Raw genomic sequence first — 16,125 nt, 5'->3', positions numbered from 1 at the left:
GCCTCATTACACGTTAGGCGGTAGGGATTTACCGTTACCGGTAAGGGATTACCGGTATCGGTAAATCCCCTCCCCAATTACGACCCGGACATACCGCTATTAGCGGCACCGCTAAGTACGGTGGCACTATTAGCGGCAAGTCCGTGAGCGCGCGCCCCTCAGTCCGGAAATAGCGGCATAGCGCTAATATCACGCCATCACGAGCCATGCGGACATGGCAATACCGGCATGTAGTAGACCCAAAAACCCCTTACCGGCAAGGCGCTAATACCGGCATCGTGAACCACACGTTAAAAGAGCACAGCAGTGTTCCTACCTGCCACAGGTTGACAAAATCAGCACAGGTGGAGGCAATGGAGACTGGCAGCACAAAAGAGCACACCACACCCCTTCCCACACCCATTCCCACACCAAGATGGATGCAATACTAGCAGCATTACATGGGCTAGAGGACATGATTGCAGTGCAGCAGCTACAACAACAGGCAGCACAGAAGAGACGCAGGAGGAGGAGGAGGAGGGCAAGACAGGCGCAGCAAGCACCACCAGTGCACCTAGTGATACCACAGAGGCAGCCACCAATTCCCAGGATCAGAGCCAGTCCAGTCAACCTAACCCCTGAGCAGATACACACCTTGTACCGTCTGGACCGGGATACCATCACCACAATTGTAGACATGATATACAACGACATTGTGAGTCTCATTGACATCCGTACTGCCATCCTCCCTCTACTGAAGGTGGTAACTGTGCTCCACTTCTTGGCCACAGGCACCTACCAGCATACGGTAGGTCAGATGCATGGCATATCACAACCAGTATTCTCACGCACACTGAACCAGGTGCTCGATGCCCTCCTGAAGCACACAAGTCAACACATATACATGCCACGGACTGCCCAGGAGATCTCCAACACCAAAGTTGGCTTCCATTCACTGGCAGGCCTCCCACGTTGCATCGGGGCCATCGACTGTACCCATGTTGAACTGGTGGTCCCACATGCCAATGAGGTAGTGTACCGTAACAGAAAGCAATACCACTCCATCAACGTCCAAATGGTATGTGACTCCAATAAGATCATCACACATTGCTGTGCCCGATATCCCGGTTCAACCCATGATGCAATGGTCCTGCGGAACTCGACAATACCACGATACATGGAGCGACATGCTGGACAACGTTCGTGGCTACTTGGTGAGTAGGAGGCCAACCACATGGCAGTGTGATGTGACTGTGAGTGGGGGGGTAGATGCATACTCCAACTGGGCGTGATTGGGGGGGGGAGATGCATACTCCAACTGGGCGTGAACTGGCGTCAGGAGAAGAATGGACATACATATTTGCATCCCTGTACAGTGAGGCAGCCCACAATGGACCAGAAACAAAACCACATGCTAGAAGTGAGTGCCACGACAAACATATCTATCCATTACGACAAACAGGCCATACCAAACAACATGCACACCGCACAACACACCATTCCCCCAATACAAAAATCAGCAACATGCATATATAAATCACATTTGAAATGTACGCTGAACAACATCAGAAATGATCCGCGCACATGAGTGCATACAAATGGATCTCCTGTAGCCATTGTAGTGAGCCACACCCGTACCCCACCACTGAATTGCCATTGAACAGCATGGGGACATCAACTAAGGAATGGCAGTGTACTAGCAGTGTGGCACTAACGTTGCCAGGGCCAGGAAACACAAATTACTTAAACTCAGGCGGGACATGGCAATCCCTGACGTATGCATGCATGGTGCATGTCCACTTGCAAGGACCACCTCACCTTCCCACATTGCAGTTACCCTGATTGCCATGCGTGCTTGGATCAGTGGATGTCGTTGAAAATGCTATGTTTGTATGTGTGATATGTGCAGGCTCCACTTTATGTAGACACTTACACATACCCATTGTTGCACCCATGCAGGTGAAGCAGGTTATCCCCTGAAGAGGTGGCTCCTTACCCCTGTGCGGAACCCACAGAACAGGCACGAAGAGGACTACAATCATGCACACACCCGTACCCGCGTGGTGATCGAGCAGACATTCAGCCTATTGAAGGAACGCTTCCGGTGCCTCAGCAGGTCGGGCGGGGCACTCCTGTATGGGCATGTGAAGGTGGCCAAGATCACCATGGCATGTGTCATGCTGCACAATATGTGTATCAGACGGAATGTGCCAATGCCCCCTGACATTGAACTGCAACCAACGTCTGAGGATGATGACGGGGATGAGGATGGAGGAGAGGGGGCTGCAGGTCATGCTGGTGGCGATGGCCATGAGGGACGTGCTGTGCGGCAGCACCTGATAGACCATTGTTTCTGATGCACATGGATTAGGAGGGTGCAATTGATGTGGAGCTCAGGGCACGGGGTGTATGGAGGATATTAACACAGTGCACCCTTCAACAATAAAGCACACATACACAATAATCAATGTCCAGTCATGTGATTATCCATGCCATTACGTGTGTATTGAGCATTATGTCATTCAAACGTGCATGTACCCTCCACCCCAAACACCCTCACCCCCCTGCCCCCTTAACTCCACCAAACACCCTCCCCCCCTCCCCCCACAACTCCACCAAACACCCTCACCCCCCTCCCCCCACAACTCCACCAAACACCCTCACCCCCCTCCCCCCACAACTCCACCAAACACCCTCACCCCCCTCCCCCCACAACTCCACCAAACATGGTGTGCACATCAGTGCTGCATTAGTCTCCAAGTGTCAACAGTGACAGGTTGGCCCTACTTCCCTTCTCCACTACCACCATTGGGGGGTTGTGAGTCTGACCGCTGCAAGGACCGGCTGGACCTGCGCAGGATGGTTGTTTGGTCGGAGCTAGTAGACGAGGGGGTGGCTGGTTGATCTGCTCCCTGTGTGTGACGCATGCTCTCCATCGCCTCAGCAATGCGCGTTAGGACCTGCCTCACAGCAGCCATCTCGTCACATAGGCGCGTCGTGTTGCTGTCCAAGGCAGCTTTCATGTCCCTTGATAACCCCCGGATCTCCTCCCTGGTCGGAGCAGCCTCGCTCACTTGCCGGGCAACCAGGGCATTGAGCTCCTCCTGGCGCTGTCGTATCAGGCTCATGCTGTCGTCTGCGGCCCTGCCCCTGTTACTCCTCAGCGCAGCTTGCTGCATGTGGCCGACATCAGGTGAGCTTGCCACGGGACTGAATGACCCATCCATTGAATCTCCGGCATGCACCTCATGGATGCTGCCATTGGATGTGTTGCATGGGCTGTGGTGTGGGGACAGCTGGGTGCTGGGTGTACGCTGCCCTTCCGGTGTCAGACATGGGTCGTCCACATCACTAATGGGTGCCGTGGCTGCTGCTTCCCCGACGGAGCTATTGGCTGCAGACGGCGTGCCTTCTGGCACTGGCTCCTGAGTGGTGGGGGTGGGTGGTGTGGGTGTTACCATAGTGTCGGATGGCATTTCGACCCTTGGTGTGGTCGGTGCTTGTGTGGCTTGTGAACCCTGGGCCACTCCAGATTTCCCAGTGCCCCTCGATGTACTGGGCCTGGTGCCTGCATCCTTTCCCTTGGCCTGCTTTTTGGGTGGTGGGGCCTGCGTTGCAGAGTCCAACTCCTCACTGTCAGAATGTGACCCTGTGGGGGAGCAAGACAGGGATAGCATCAGTGATGGGTCAACGTGCATCATGCATATGTTGTTGTTGCTGCAGTTCTTTGGATTTGGACATCTAGTTTGGACATGCAGGTTGTTGGCCAGATGGGTGGGTCATCCGGACATGAGTCAGGGTGACACGTGTGTGAGGTGCTGCATGCATGTGGTTGTGTGGGAATATGCACGGCATATATGCAGGGTTGTGTACATGTGTGTGTGATGACCCCATCCATTAGCTAATTCCCATTTCACATTTGGGGGAGGAACTCATGCTTTGCATTGCAGTGTTTTGCGTGGACACTCACCTCCGTCTGACGTTGTTGCCACACCGCACTCCATTCGGCCCACTCTCTCGATAGATTCAATGCCAATGGTGCTGGCACATGTCTCCTCCCACTCCTGCATCTTCATCGGGGATCCTCCTCCGCCTCCTGTGCCCATGGCCAGATTCCTGTTGGCCGATAATATGCTGCGTACACGAAGGCGCAGATCATCCCACCGCTTGCGCACGTCCTTTACGGTGCGGGGGGTGGAGCCCACCGCACTTGACTTTTCACCTCAGCCCAGATCTCCTTTTTTCTCAGGAGTGCAGCGCGCCGCATGCCGCTAGCAAACACTACGTCTGCATTTGCAGCCAGGGTGTCTGCCAGCATTTTCAATTCCTCGTTTGAAAAGCGTTCTTTGCACTGGCGCGCATCAGCTTTCTTTAGGGCCTTGGGCATTGTTTGTTATTGTGGGAAGTGGTTTTGCCAGTTGTGGTGTTGCTGCAGGTCCTGAGTGCAGGGGATGGCAATGGATTGTGTTTTTAAAGATGGCCGCCGGGCTCTTTCCCGTTCCTGTGCGATGACGCTATTTCCGGTTCCGGTGTTTTACGGTGACCGCTAATAGCAGTGACCGCTAATAGCGGTGACCGCTAATAGCATGCAGCATGAGGGCGGAGGTGCTATCAGCACTTTGGTCGGAGCCGGAAAGGTGCTTTTGCGCAATGGCAGTAAGGTCATTTATCGGCATGGCCCTATGCGCGTGTCCCCTTACTCGTAATGGAACGCTATTAGCGGTCTCCTGCGAGGGCGGACACGCTAATAGCGCCATGCCGGTAAATCGCATTTTTTACCGCCTAACGTGTAATGAGGCCCATTGTGTATAGGCGCTTTATAAATAAACTATCATATCATATCATAACATCTAATTATAAGCAATTCAATAAAATTACATACAAAATGTGGTAGAATTTTTTATGCAATTATCATAGACTTACAAATGTTTTGGCAACCTCTCTGACACTTTTCTTAATGCATTAACTAAAATGAAACGTATTTGTTATTTTTTTTTGTTGCCAAGCTCCACCATTACTATATAATTATACTTAAGTATAATCCTGTTGCTCCTTCTACCCTTCCTGTGTCACTATCTCAGATCCCCCTGTGTCTGTCTATAGTTTGTGTTTCGCCCTTTCTTGGTAAGTTCTCAATGACTATTATAAATAACGTGGTTGCATTAATGTTGTTGTCATCTCAATACTATGCAACTTAAAGAATGGAAAACTGTACGGCATGGAAGTACATATCGGTCCTCTTCTTTGAATATTGTTTGTAACATTTACTCTTATAGTTATGTATATGTGTTTTACAGACACACATTTTTTTGTTGTTTAGACTAAAAAAAACAAGTGCAGATGCTGCCATCAAATGCCCACCACAACTTCAAATGCAATGTCCCTATAAAAACAGTTCTGGCAGTGCAACTCACCCATGTGTTATTCCACAACTGTAGCACACACATGGCTTTGCCAATGCACCTTAATCATGACCTAGAACGTATCCTTATTTTACAGTATTGGAATTAAGACCCATCCTTGTCGAACCTCCTCAACCTATTCATGCAGATTTACAGGGTAATTCATAGATTTTCGCAGAAAAGTGTCGCAAGCGGCTGGAGTAGAGTGTCCGCGTGCGATTGTCTGCGCCAGGCGCGTGCGCCAAAACCGATTTCCGCGCACAGCGTATTCATGGATTTTAGGCTCCCAAACCAGACTTGGCGCAGAGTATCGCAGCGACCCTGCAGCAGCGACCCTGCAAAATCGCTAAATCATCGCAAAGGGCTGGGCTAACCCTGGACCAGTTGATAGGGCTGCCAAACAAGGAACGCAAAGCGGGTAACGTGCATATCAGGGGTAAGCGGGAAGTTTTACATAAGATTAGCCAGGGTACGTGTATGACAGGGGTACGCGTGAAGTTAAACATGTGATTAGTGTAAGAGGATTCAATTCAGCACTACAGCTAAGTTAACGCCTAGTCTAGAAGACTGAATGAAAACCCTTATTGATATATCTTTAGGTCCAGTTCATGCGTTCTGGATGACTACCCTTATATAACACCCCTCTCTTGGAATCCCCCTGACCCCACTGAGCCAAGAAGTAGTTCTGTTTTGCAAGTTAAAAGGTTTATTTGATAATTTAAACAATAGGTATATATATCCCACTTTATAATAAATTAATAATTGAATAGCACACTTAATCTGATATGATAAAGATCAACAACGGAGAATCTGGCACTAGCACTCTTCTTATAATCACTAATGAGTTGACATGAATGGATAAGGTAACACACTGGTAAATAGGAACAAAAGTATAATGTGGTAGAGGATGCTTTATGTAAGCTCAGGTGGATGCAATATTCAATGAATGCAGTACAGAAAATACGCAATATGATTCAACCAGACAATGTAATCACTTTTCTCGGGCTATTCCCTCCCCCCCTCTTTATGCAATGCAAGGAAATGGAAGGAAAACACACAGTCCTCAGAAATGCAATCAACGGTAATTCAGTTCAATCCAGCAAGCTTAGACAACAGAAAACAGATAGGAGTTTTGAAAACACAGGCAATGCTTGGATATGTGCTGGCAATGAATGAGAAATATGCTAAATTTGCTTTTAATTCCCTTATAGAGGTTCAGGGTGAGTGGTATCTAGTTAATATTAGTCCAGGCTCACACTAGCAATGATGCAGGGATAGTTAGCAGGTTAAACGAACTTCTGGCAAATGGAAGGCAAAACTGCTGTCTTTTTACACGTGAAGAAATTTGCAAATCGCGGTAAAATTCGCGGATGCGCCGAGCGCTATTACAAAGGAACCGCAAGGACTATCTCTACCGTTTTGGGGTCCTAGAAAAGCCTGGGATCTCAGCTTCCAAATGAAAGTTATTGCAAGTCTCTAGCCCAAACGGTTGCGGAGATATGAGTAATTTAGTAAAGGTCGTTTTTGGTTTTGTAAATTTTAAACGCACACTTTTTCAAAATGACAAGTGACAAATTTTTTGCAGCTAGAATGACAGGTGACAGCTAGGAGGCAGTTCTACTTAGGTTAAATAGATTGAATTAGATGAATTTAAACTAAGAGATGTGTTCTGAGTTTTGCTAAGTACTCACAAGAGATTTTGAACAGGAAAGCGACTTGGTCACGGACTTCAGTCTGGTCAGGTCTTTCCGGGTTCTGCTCACAGCGCCTGGCCTCTGGAACTGCTCACAGGGGTCTGGTCTCTGCTAGGCACCGGTTCTTTGGGTCTCTCTGCTCTGGATAGATTGAAGTCTCTAGTTTGGCTCTCTGGAGGTTGATGGAGGTAAGTATGGATTTTTCCGGCAGGGCTTCCAGCGGCAGATGAAAAATGAATGCCCCTATCTGTCCTGTCTGTCTGCTTTTATGTGTTTAGAATGTGGGTGTGTTCTAGCATCACTGACCCTACCTCTCTCTCAACTTCTAATTGGTCAAACTTCCATTTCTTACTTGATTGGGGGAATGAACTGTGAGTCAGATTGATGTCATTTTACAGCCTGCAGAAAGTCCACTCCTCCTGTCAACTTACACACAAATCTAGATTTGAAACAAATACATATTTGCAGAGGTACATATTGTTTTAAAATCATATGCACCCATCATGCATTACAGGAGGTATCCCCTGTTCAAACTCTGCTCTTCCTGGGAGCTTGCATTCAGAACTGGCACATATTTCACTTTTTAACTGCTTTTTCAATTTCCGACATGGACCCAACTTTACATACATGTGTGCAGGGGGTAGGGACATTAACTGATGAAGTTTCAGATTTTTAACATGCACACATTTAGAGTAATATCCACTTTTCCGCTAAAACCCCCCTGAACATACCACCGGTTCCTACCACGTCTTAAACTGTGGGCAGAAAAATCACAAGAATTATGGTATCATTTATAAAATTTTCACATGTCCGCTCTATGAGTTATTCATCTTTTTAAAGTTATGTTCTGGCTCCAAAGGGGTGTGGTTTACCCTCAGCACAAGGTTGAATTTCTGGTTCTTTCCAGTTCTGCCAAGCCAGCTTGCTCTCACAGGCAGTGCTCCTCCCAGCTCCTGCCAAGAGGAAGCTACAATTTACGACTGCGGTAATAAAAACCTTTGCCTGAGTGAAGAGGGCTTTGTTCACCCTCTTGCAGAGCACAGATAATTCAATTATCAGATAGATGGCATATCCTTAGCCTGGGCAGCAAAAGGAAGGTTGGCCTGGGAACACAGTGGTGACTCAAGTTTCACTGCTGATGGGATCCGTTGCTAGGCAAAATCAAGTTCCTTAAGCCAGACCTTCAGCTAACTTTTTGTTGCTTTTAAAATAACTTGTAATTTTACACATGCAGCTAGAATGCTGATTCTAAGTGCAAAACTATGACATTTCAACAGTTACAAAGGCATGTGACACCAAACATAGGTCACTCATTTAATTTAACATTTTCGATTTTGGTGGTTTTAAATCCAGTTGCAGTTAGGCTTAAGCTGCTGACTCCATAGCATTTTTGTTATAAGCATTGTTTTTGGGCTCTTCATTTCCCAGATTTTGTAGGCACACAAAACTCCATTCTGCCAAATGTCTGCTGGTGTTCAGTGAATATTTTGCACATGTTGCAAGGTTTGAAAATAGGCATTTTGACTTGCCTTCAGGGAAACAGAGTGGTTTTAAAACGCCGGCTTTTGGATAGTGGTGAGTACTGGTACTGCACCCATTTTTGGGATTTAAGAAATGAATTCCCCACAATTCTAGGTTGCATTTGGCAATCAGCATTGCCATTCCCAATGGTTTCAGACTACTGTGCGGGTAGTCCAATGGTGGTTTTAGGCAGTGTCCTTCTGTGCCCATAACATCGGCAAAAATGGGTGGCAGCCTATTCTTCCTGCATTTCCCTGTGCATTTTCTGGGAAGCTCTGGCCATCATGATGTTTTCATGTCAGTACTGCACAGTTTTGAGGTAGGGCTAGGATGCATGGGTAAATACATCCCACAAGCCCCCCTCTTGCGATGGCCATTCAGTTTCACTGATGGGACTCGCAAGATCTGGGATGTTTCCTCCTCTTCTTCCAATAGATGGCACAGTTCAGCATCTTTTCCTCCATCCGGTACTGATCGATCAGTTCTCCTCGCCGGTCCTGATGGGAATATTGGGCGGTCCACTGGGCCCATTGGATCTTCGTTCCCGGTCTCCGTATCATCCTCCTTGGCCCGTCTTCAGGTTTTCTTTCTCCTAGGACGACAAAGGAAGAGCGGCAATACCTATTCATAGACGTTTTTCCACCACCGTTGAGATAGTGGGGCAGCATATGCATTTCATCATCACGAAACATTACATTCTTATTTTGAAAAAAAAACAGTATAACTAAGAGACAGTTTCATGCAAATCACAATATTTTAGAGACTAGATGTGGTATGTTTTATGATTGGAACTGAATTAGTCTGAGACAGTACCCGCTAGGATTCCAGAGGATTCCTCCAGTTGTTGCAGAGTGTGCCTGGGATGGCAACATTTCAACTGGTTTATGTGGACCCACTTGTCTTCCCCCGCTGCCAAAGGACCTTTGGGGATGTGGATTTTGTAGGCCACAGGGGAGATCTTGTCGATGATCTCAAAGGGTCCCTTCCATGTAGGCAAAAATTTGCGCTGCTTGGCCTGGTTCCTTTGGAAGTTGTATAGATAGACCCGGTCTCCCACCTGATATTCCTTCCTGGAAGTTTTCAGGTCATAGTGGGTCTTCATGCTATCAGCTGATCTTTCTAGATTCCGCTGAGCATAAGCAAAAGCATGTTGAAGGTGTTTCCTTAAATTCTCCACATACTCATGAGTAGTGGAGGCATTTATTAGTGTCTGCTCTTGGGTCCTGTAGAGCAAATGCTGAGGAAGCACCATCTTGCGCCCAGTCATCAACTCAAATGGTGACATTTTGGTTGCAGATGAAGGGGTAGATCTGATGGCCATTAGGACCAGAGGTAATCGGATATCCCAACTTGGCCCAGAATCTGCCACAAACTTCTTTAATATGCTCACAATGGTTCGGTTATATCTCTCTACTGCCCCAGAAGAAGCTGGCCGGTAAGCAATATGCAACTTCCTTTTGACCCCCAGTATCTCCCACATCTTTGTCATTACTTCACTGGTGAAGTGGCTACCTCTGTCTGACTCAATCCTTTGAGGTAGACCAAAACGGGAAAAGATGTGGTTAATCATCAAGGCCGCTGCAGTTTCTGCCTTGCAATTTGGGGCTGGGAGACATTCCACCCACTTGGTAAACAAGCATGTCACGGTCAACATGTACTTATTCCCCCTAGCCGAGCGAATCACGGGGCCTACGAAGTCGATTTGTAAATCTGACCATGGCAGTGTCATTCCCCTCTTTTGTAAAGGCGCCCGGTGCGTGAGGGATGATGGCTGAAATTGTGCACACACAAGACAACCCTTCAAATATTGGTTGAGGTCCTGGCCCATGTGTGGCCAGTATGCAACCTCTCTTAAGATTTCCAGTGTTGTGTGAAACCCCCTATGACCGGCAGTGGCCGCATCATGGGCGTGACTTAACATCAGGCTTCGGAATGAGGTAGGAACCACCCACTGATCGTGGCCAGCTTTGGATTTCCTTACCAACAACCCGTCTTGGATTCTGAACATTTTTGGACATTTCATCAACACTCTTAGGTCCTCTTTCCCAATGTAATCGGTATCCGTCAGGGGAAAGTTCTCAGGGTCCCCAAGGTGCTGGTAAAATTTACCAATTATTGGATCCCCCTTCTGAGCAGTAATCAAATCAGCATCAGGGGTCTCCTTACTCCATTGTGCAATTGAGAGGTCGTTGTGAGCATTTGTCTGGGACCTAGTGATGGCAGTGACCTGGATTTCCCCCACCAGGGACTCAATCTCAATTAGATCCCCTTGGATGGCCCCGGTTTTGGCCAGCTGATCAGCTAAGTCATTTCCAGTTTTGTCTGGTCCCTCTACTTTGGAATGACCCTTGATCTTCTTCCAATAGATGGTCATCCCATTCGAGGTGACCAGATCATCAATGTTTTGGATCAACTTCCCATGTTTCAAGGGTTTGTTGTTAGCACATACCATGCCTCTGGTCTTCCAATTAACCAGGTGCTCCACGAACCCGTTCCGTACATAATCCGAATCTGTGATTATGACCAGTTCGTGGAGTTGATGCTGGACAGCAGTGAGGATGGCCTGATGCACCGCCATCAATTCTGCCACCTGACTACTTCGGGGACCAATTTTGTATCCAGCGGAGGGTTCTGGGGACTCATTCACCCATGCATTCCCTACGCCGGCCACCAGTTCTTTCTCCCCGTTGTTGTCGACATGGTAAGAGCATCCATCCACATACACAGTGGGCATTCCCTCACACTTGTCCTCTTCAAAGACTTTGTGGGGGGAATTAAGGTATGCCTCCATGTTGTCCTTTATTTTTAGACTTTCGTCCTCGAGACAGTTTTCTCTGGCACAATCATGCAAGTCAGCCAGACCTTGCGCGAGGGGACTCTTCTTGTTTTGGCCATATCTGACCTCCACAGGAAAGCCTTGCATTGACAGAATCCAGGAAGTAATTCGGGAATTACTCACATTTCCGGCCCGGATTCTGTCACTTTGGAGATATTGCAGAGGCTGGTGTGGAGTCTCCACTATGATGTGTTCCCCCTGGATAAACGGGCGGTAATTCTTCAATGCCCACACCGTTGCCAGGAGTGCCTTCTCACAATCGTTGAATTTTTCCTCCACAGAGGATAAAGTTTTGCTCGCATAGGAGATTACTTTATTGACCTTGTCATGCTTTTGGTATAATACTGCCGTCAAGCACGTATTAGAGAACCCCGTCTCCAGGAAGAACTCCTTGTTTCTGACAGGGTAAGCTAGGCAAGGCGCTTGTGAGAGGCTTCTTTTGAGTTGTTTTACTGCCTCGGCTTGTTCTGGACCCCATTCCCACTTGACCCCCCCCTTCAGGAGATGAATCAGGGGTCTGGTGATCTCTGCGTAGCCCTCAATGAACTTTCTGCTGTAATTAGTCAGTCCAAGGAGGCTCCTTAGTTCCCGCAGAGTTGTGGGGTCTTTCAGTTTCTGAAGTGCTTCCACTTTCTTTTCCTGGGGACAGAGACCCTGAGGAGTAATCTCATGCCCCAAGAAATTAACACGGGTTCTACACCACTGTGCTTTTTGAAAGGAAAGTTTTGCTCCGGCGGCCCTCAACTGTGTCAGAACATAACGGATCTCCGCTATGTGTTCCTCCACAGATGAACTTTTGATGAGGACATCATCTACATAAGCCAGGTTACCCCTCGCACCCAGGTCGGGCATGGCCTTATGTAGGAAAATATTGAACTCATTACCGGAGTTAAGGTATCCGAAGGGAGTCCGGGTCCATGTGTACTGCTGGCCCCCAAAGGTAAAAGCCAGCTTGTATTGGTCCTCCCTACTGACAGGCACGGTCCAGTATCCATTGGTCAGGTCTATTGCAGTGAATACCTGTGACCCCTGAATCTGGGCCAGCCCTTGGTCAATGTAGGGAAGAGGCCATCGGGAAGTGTGGACCCGTTTGTTGAGCTCCCTGAGGTCAGCGCAGAGTCTCCACTGGCCGTTTGGCTTCAATATTCCCAGCACCGGATTATTGAAGGTGCTGTGGACTGGACGGATTATTCCCCGGGACTCAAGGTTCTTAATTATTTCAGTAAGGGACTCCATTGATGCGAGAGGCAAGCGATATTGCTTCACAAACACAGGAGTCATGCCAGGGTCCGTGGGGATTGTTGTTGTATGGATGTCAGTGCGACCACAGTCATATGAGTCTACCGCAAAGAGATCTTGGAAATCCAAGAAAACTTGTTTCAACTTTTGCTTTTGTTCCAGAGTCACACAGGCATCAGCTAGGTTGACTCTCTCTTCCACCATCTGCCTGAAGCCTGGAAAGACTTCTGGTTTGGCTATCTCCGCGGCCTCCTCCAGCTGGGTGGAGAAGTCCCTGGTTAGAGTGCTGATTTGGACCGGAGGCTTCAGGTGGGAAAGGCAGCCCTCATGGACCTGGAAAATCACCTCATCCCTCCTGAAGTCACAGGTCACATCTTCCTTACCATAGGGGCAGGAAGTGTACACCAGGAAGTTCCCCCCATGCCGGGTAAAAATCCTGTCTGGTGTTGCGTTGTCATCACTGTCACTGTCAAAACAGTCCTTGGGGATGGGTCCTAACAGTTCATTTACAAGATCAATGGAGAAATGTCGGTCATCAACCGCCATTCCAATAATGGTGCCTGCGGCTAGAGTAATACTCTTTAAGTCGCTGTTATCCACCTCTATTAGAATGGGGTCATGTTCTATGTTGACTAATGGAGTCGGGTTTACCCCCAACCCTTGCTGTTGGAGAGAAGCATTTAGATGTATGTAAGCATCAGGGTTTTTCAACTCTTGTCCCCTTTTAACTTTCACTTCCAGGGAGAATTGTCGGGTCCTTTCTGGGATGGTGACTTCCTCTTTAACCTGAATTTCAACTGCATAAGGTAGCAATTGAGCTGACCTAAATGCTTTTTCTGGATCATCAAAGCCCATGGGATTATCCGCTAATCGGGACCAAGCTTTGAAGTTTATTAGGTCCAAACTAATGGCAAAGCGATTGAGAATGTCACTGCCTAAGTAAAAGGCGGCAGTGACGTCTCGCACGACCCAACAATTATGGACTATGCTCTTGTTGCCAATGGAGATTTTGAGCATACACCTGCTTGGCAGGAGATGTTTGGAGTCAGGTGCTTCCAGGTCCATTTCCCATTTGTCTATCAGTTTGAAGGTGGGAATGGCTGGATCTTTTGGGAGTTGGCGGAACATGGCTTCGCTGATGAAGCTCTTACCGTTGTTCACACACACTCGAGCGAGAACAGAGTCCTTCCCATCATTTAACTGAACAGGGATGAACAACTGCTCTCCAATTTGCTGAATATCAGCCAGGCTTTGAGCTGATTTCACATCTTTCTGGACTATAGGAGTGGGGTTTTCTGATTGTGGATTGGTATAGAATTTCAAAGTGTTTCCTTCCAGCGTGGAATACCACTTTAGACTGGAAGGAAGGTTGATTTTCAGAAATAGAGAGGACCCCCCATCACCAGTCTGTTGTCCTACTGCTATGACTGTCACGTCTGGAATTTGGTGGTTCTGGAAGTGAAATTCTACTTGGTCAGATTTTTGTTCAACCATGTGGCAGGTGCCGTTTAAACTAATATGGTTGACACTCTGTTTTAATTTTATTGGTCGGCTAGTCTGGGTCCAGAGGACCTTGTTTACGCAATCTATTAGGGGTGACAACCTTCTCAGGAGGTCATTCCCTAGTAAACAAGGGGTGCCCTCTGGGGTCACAACTATGACCGGGTGTTTCAACTTGTGTCGCCCGATCTTAAAGTCCAAGTCTGCAGTCCCCTCAACGGGAATTTCCTTCCCGTCAAAGTTCTGCAGTTGTCCCGGAAGAGAGGTGAGAGGAATTTGGTAATCCTCTCCCCTTCCTGCATTGAGTTCATCAAAGGCCCTTCTGGACAGAAGGGTAGCTTGAGATCCAGTGTCCACCAGTGCCGAGATTGTACCCTGCCCCTGTACTTGTACCGGGGCATAATATCTTCCCTCCTTCTCCTCAAGGGGGCACAGATAATGTACATTTTTGGACAACTGGTGGGCTAATTTTCTGGTTTTGGACATTGCAAGAGAAGAAATTTGGACAGAATTCTGTGGAGAGCCTTGGGAATCTGAAAGAAAAATTTGGCAACTGGAGATCAGAGCCATTGTGGGTTCCCCTGGCTCCGGTTCTGGGCCGCCCCCCCCTTTTTGGAGGCAGTCCCCAGGATGGGTTTGAACCAGGGGATTTTCTTGCGGTTGGTTCTGGGATGAGATGGTGGGCGGCGGTAGCTCAGTCTCCACATCTCCCCAGTCTAGATTTGCATCCCTAGGGACCCATTTTTCTTTGGGAGGAGTTCCCCCCTCTCTGAAGGAGAAGATCCTTTTCCCAGGATCCTCTGTGGATCCCTCTCCCTCAAATTGGAAGATCTGTACCTCCTCCCCAAACTGAGTCTGTTTGGGTCTTTTGTTTCTCCTACCCCCCCTCTGCTCCTTAGGAGGCAGACTTTCAGGGGCAAGAGATTTTGTTTCCGGTTCCTGGGTTTCTAGGGGCTGTTTACAAGTGAGGAAGGAAGCTTCCTCCAAGGCTTTACACCCCCCTTCCCCTTGTGCCTCCTCCCTGGGAACCGGTGAGTTATCGGGGTGCTGCCCCCGTCATTGTTCTGGAGCACCAGGTCCAGAGTTGGGTGCGTTCTGCGCCGGCATGCTGATCTGAGGGTTCTGCTGAGCCCTCAGTATGTCACCCATATCCCGCGCCATGTTTTGAACCTGGCGCTCTAACTGGGAAACCCGCTCAGGCTGATACGGGGCCCTGTTTTCTCCCCTGGGCTGATCCCGGGAAGGGTAGCTATCCCTCCTCTGGTAATACCCCGGGTTGGGAAGATTTGGGTACCCCTCCACCCTTGGCCTCCCCTCTCCCGGATTCAGTGGTCTGGGCTCAGGGAATTGGGGAAAGAAGGATGGATGGTTTTGGGGCTGAAAGTCGGGTGGATATCTGGGGAAAAAGTTCTGCCCAGGGTTTGGTAAATTTCTGCCCTCCTGTGGGAAGTTTGGAGGGAAGTTCCCTGGGTTAGGTGCTTGTCTGGATCCCCCCCCTTGGGCTGGAGGAGTCCACACATAACCCAGGATGGGTCTGTTACCTTTGTAGCGAGGACTTACATAGTCAGGAGAGCGAGGGACCCCATTTGTGGGGCTGCCTCCCTGGCTCCCTGTCTGTGACTGGCCCGAGGACCTTCTGGGCCTAGCATTATTAGGTGCAGGTAGGTTTTTAGGCCCCCCCATCTCCAGATCCAAAACGGGGGTGACCTTTACCTCTGCCACCTTGACAGCAGCAGGGGTGCTGTTGGCTTTGGGGTTTTTCTGGGCATTGCTTTTATTTTCTATGGGCTTCTGCACCTCATAGATCCGGGTAGCCTGTTCAATGACCCAGTCTAAAGATCTTTTCTCATGAAAATCTCTCACGAGCTGGGTCATTATATATTTGGGCAAGGCATGGAAAAATGTATTGACAAACTCTCTACTATCTGTGCGCACCCTTCTGGTGGTTTGCGCA

General features: G+C 48.5%; 1 long non-coding RNA gene across 1 annotated transcript in view; it reads right to left on the bottom strand.

The window, feature by feature from the left end:
* LOC138579741 (uncharacterized) overlaps nucleotides 1–7,581 on the bottom strand; it is a 139,098-nt gene extending 131,517 nt beyond the window's left edge. Inside the window, exon 1 of the long non-coding RNA XR_011304129.1 lies at nucleotides 7,073–7,581. This is a non-coding gene — a long non-coding RNA (uncharacterized lncRNA). The remainder of the gene's footprint in view (nucleotides 1–7,072) is intronic.
* Nucleotides 7,582–16,125: the final 8,544 nt, after the last annotated feature.

Source organism: Ambystoma mexicanum, chromosome 3p, assembly GCF_040938575.1.
Source record: "Ambystoma mexicanum isolate Mex_15411 chromosome 3p, UKY_AmexF1_1, whole genome shotgun sequence".
NCBI classification, from domain to species: domain Eukaryota; kingdom Metazoa; phylum Chordata; class Amphibia; order Caudata; family Ambystomatidae; genus Ambystoma; species Ambystoma mexicanum.
The sequence above is the reverse complement of the archived record's forward strand: the minus strand, read 5'-3'. Positions and strand labels throughout refer to the sequence as shown.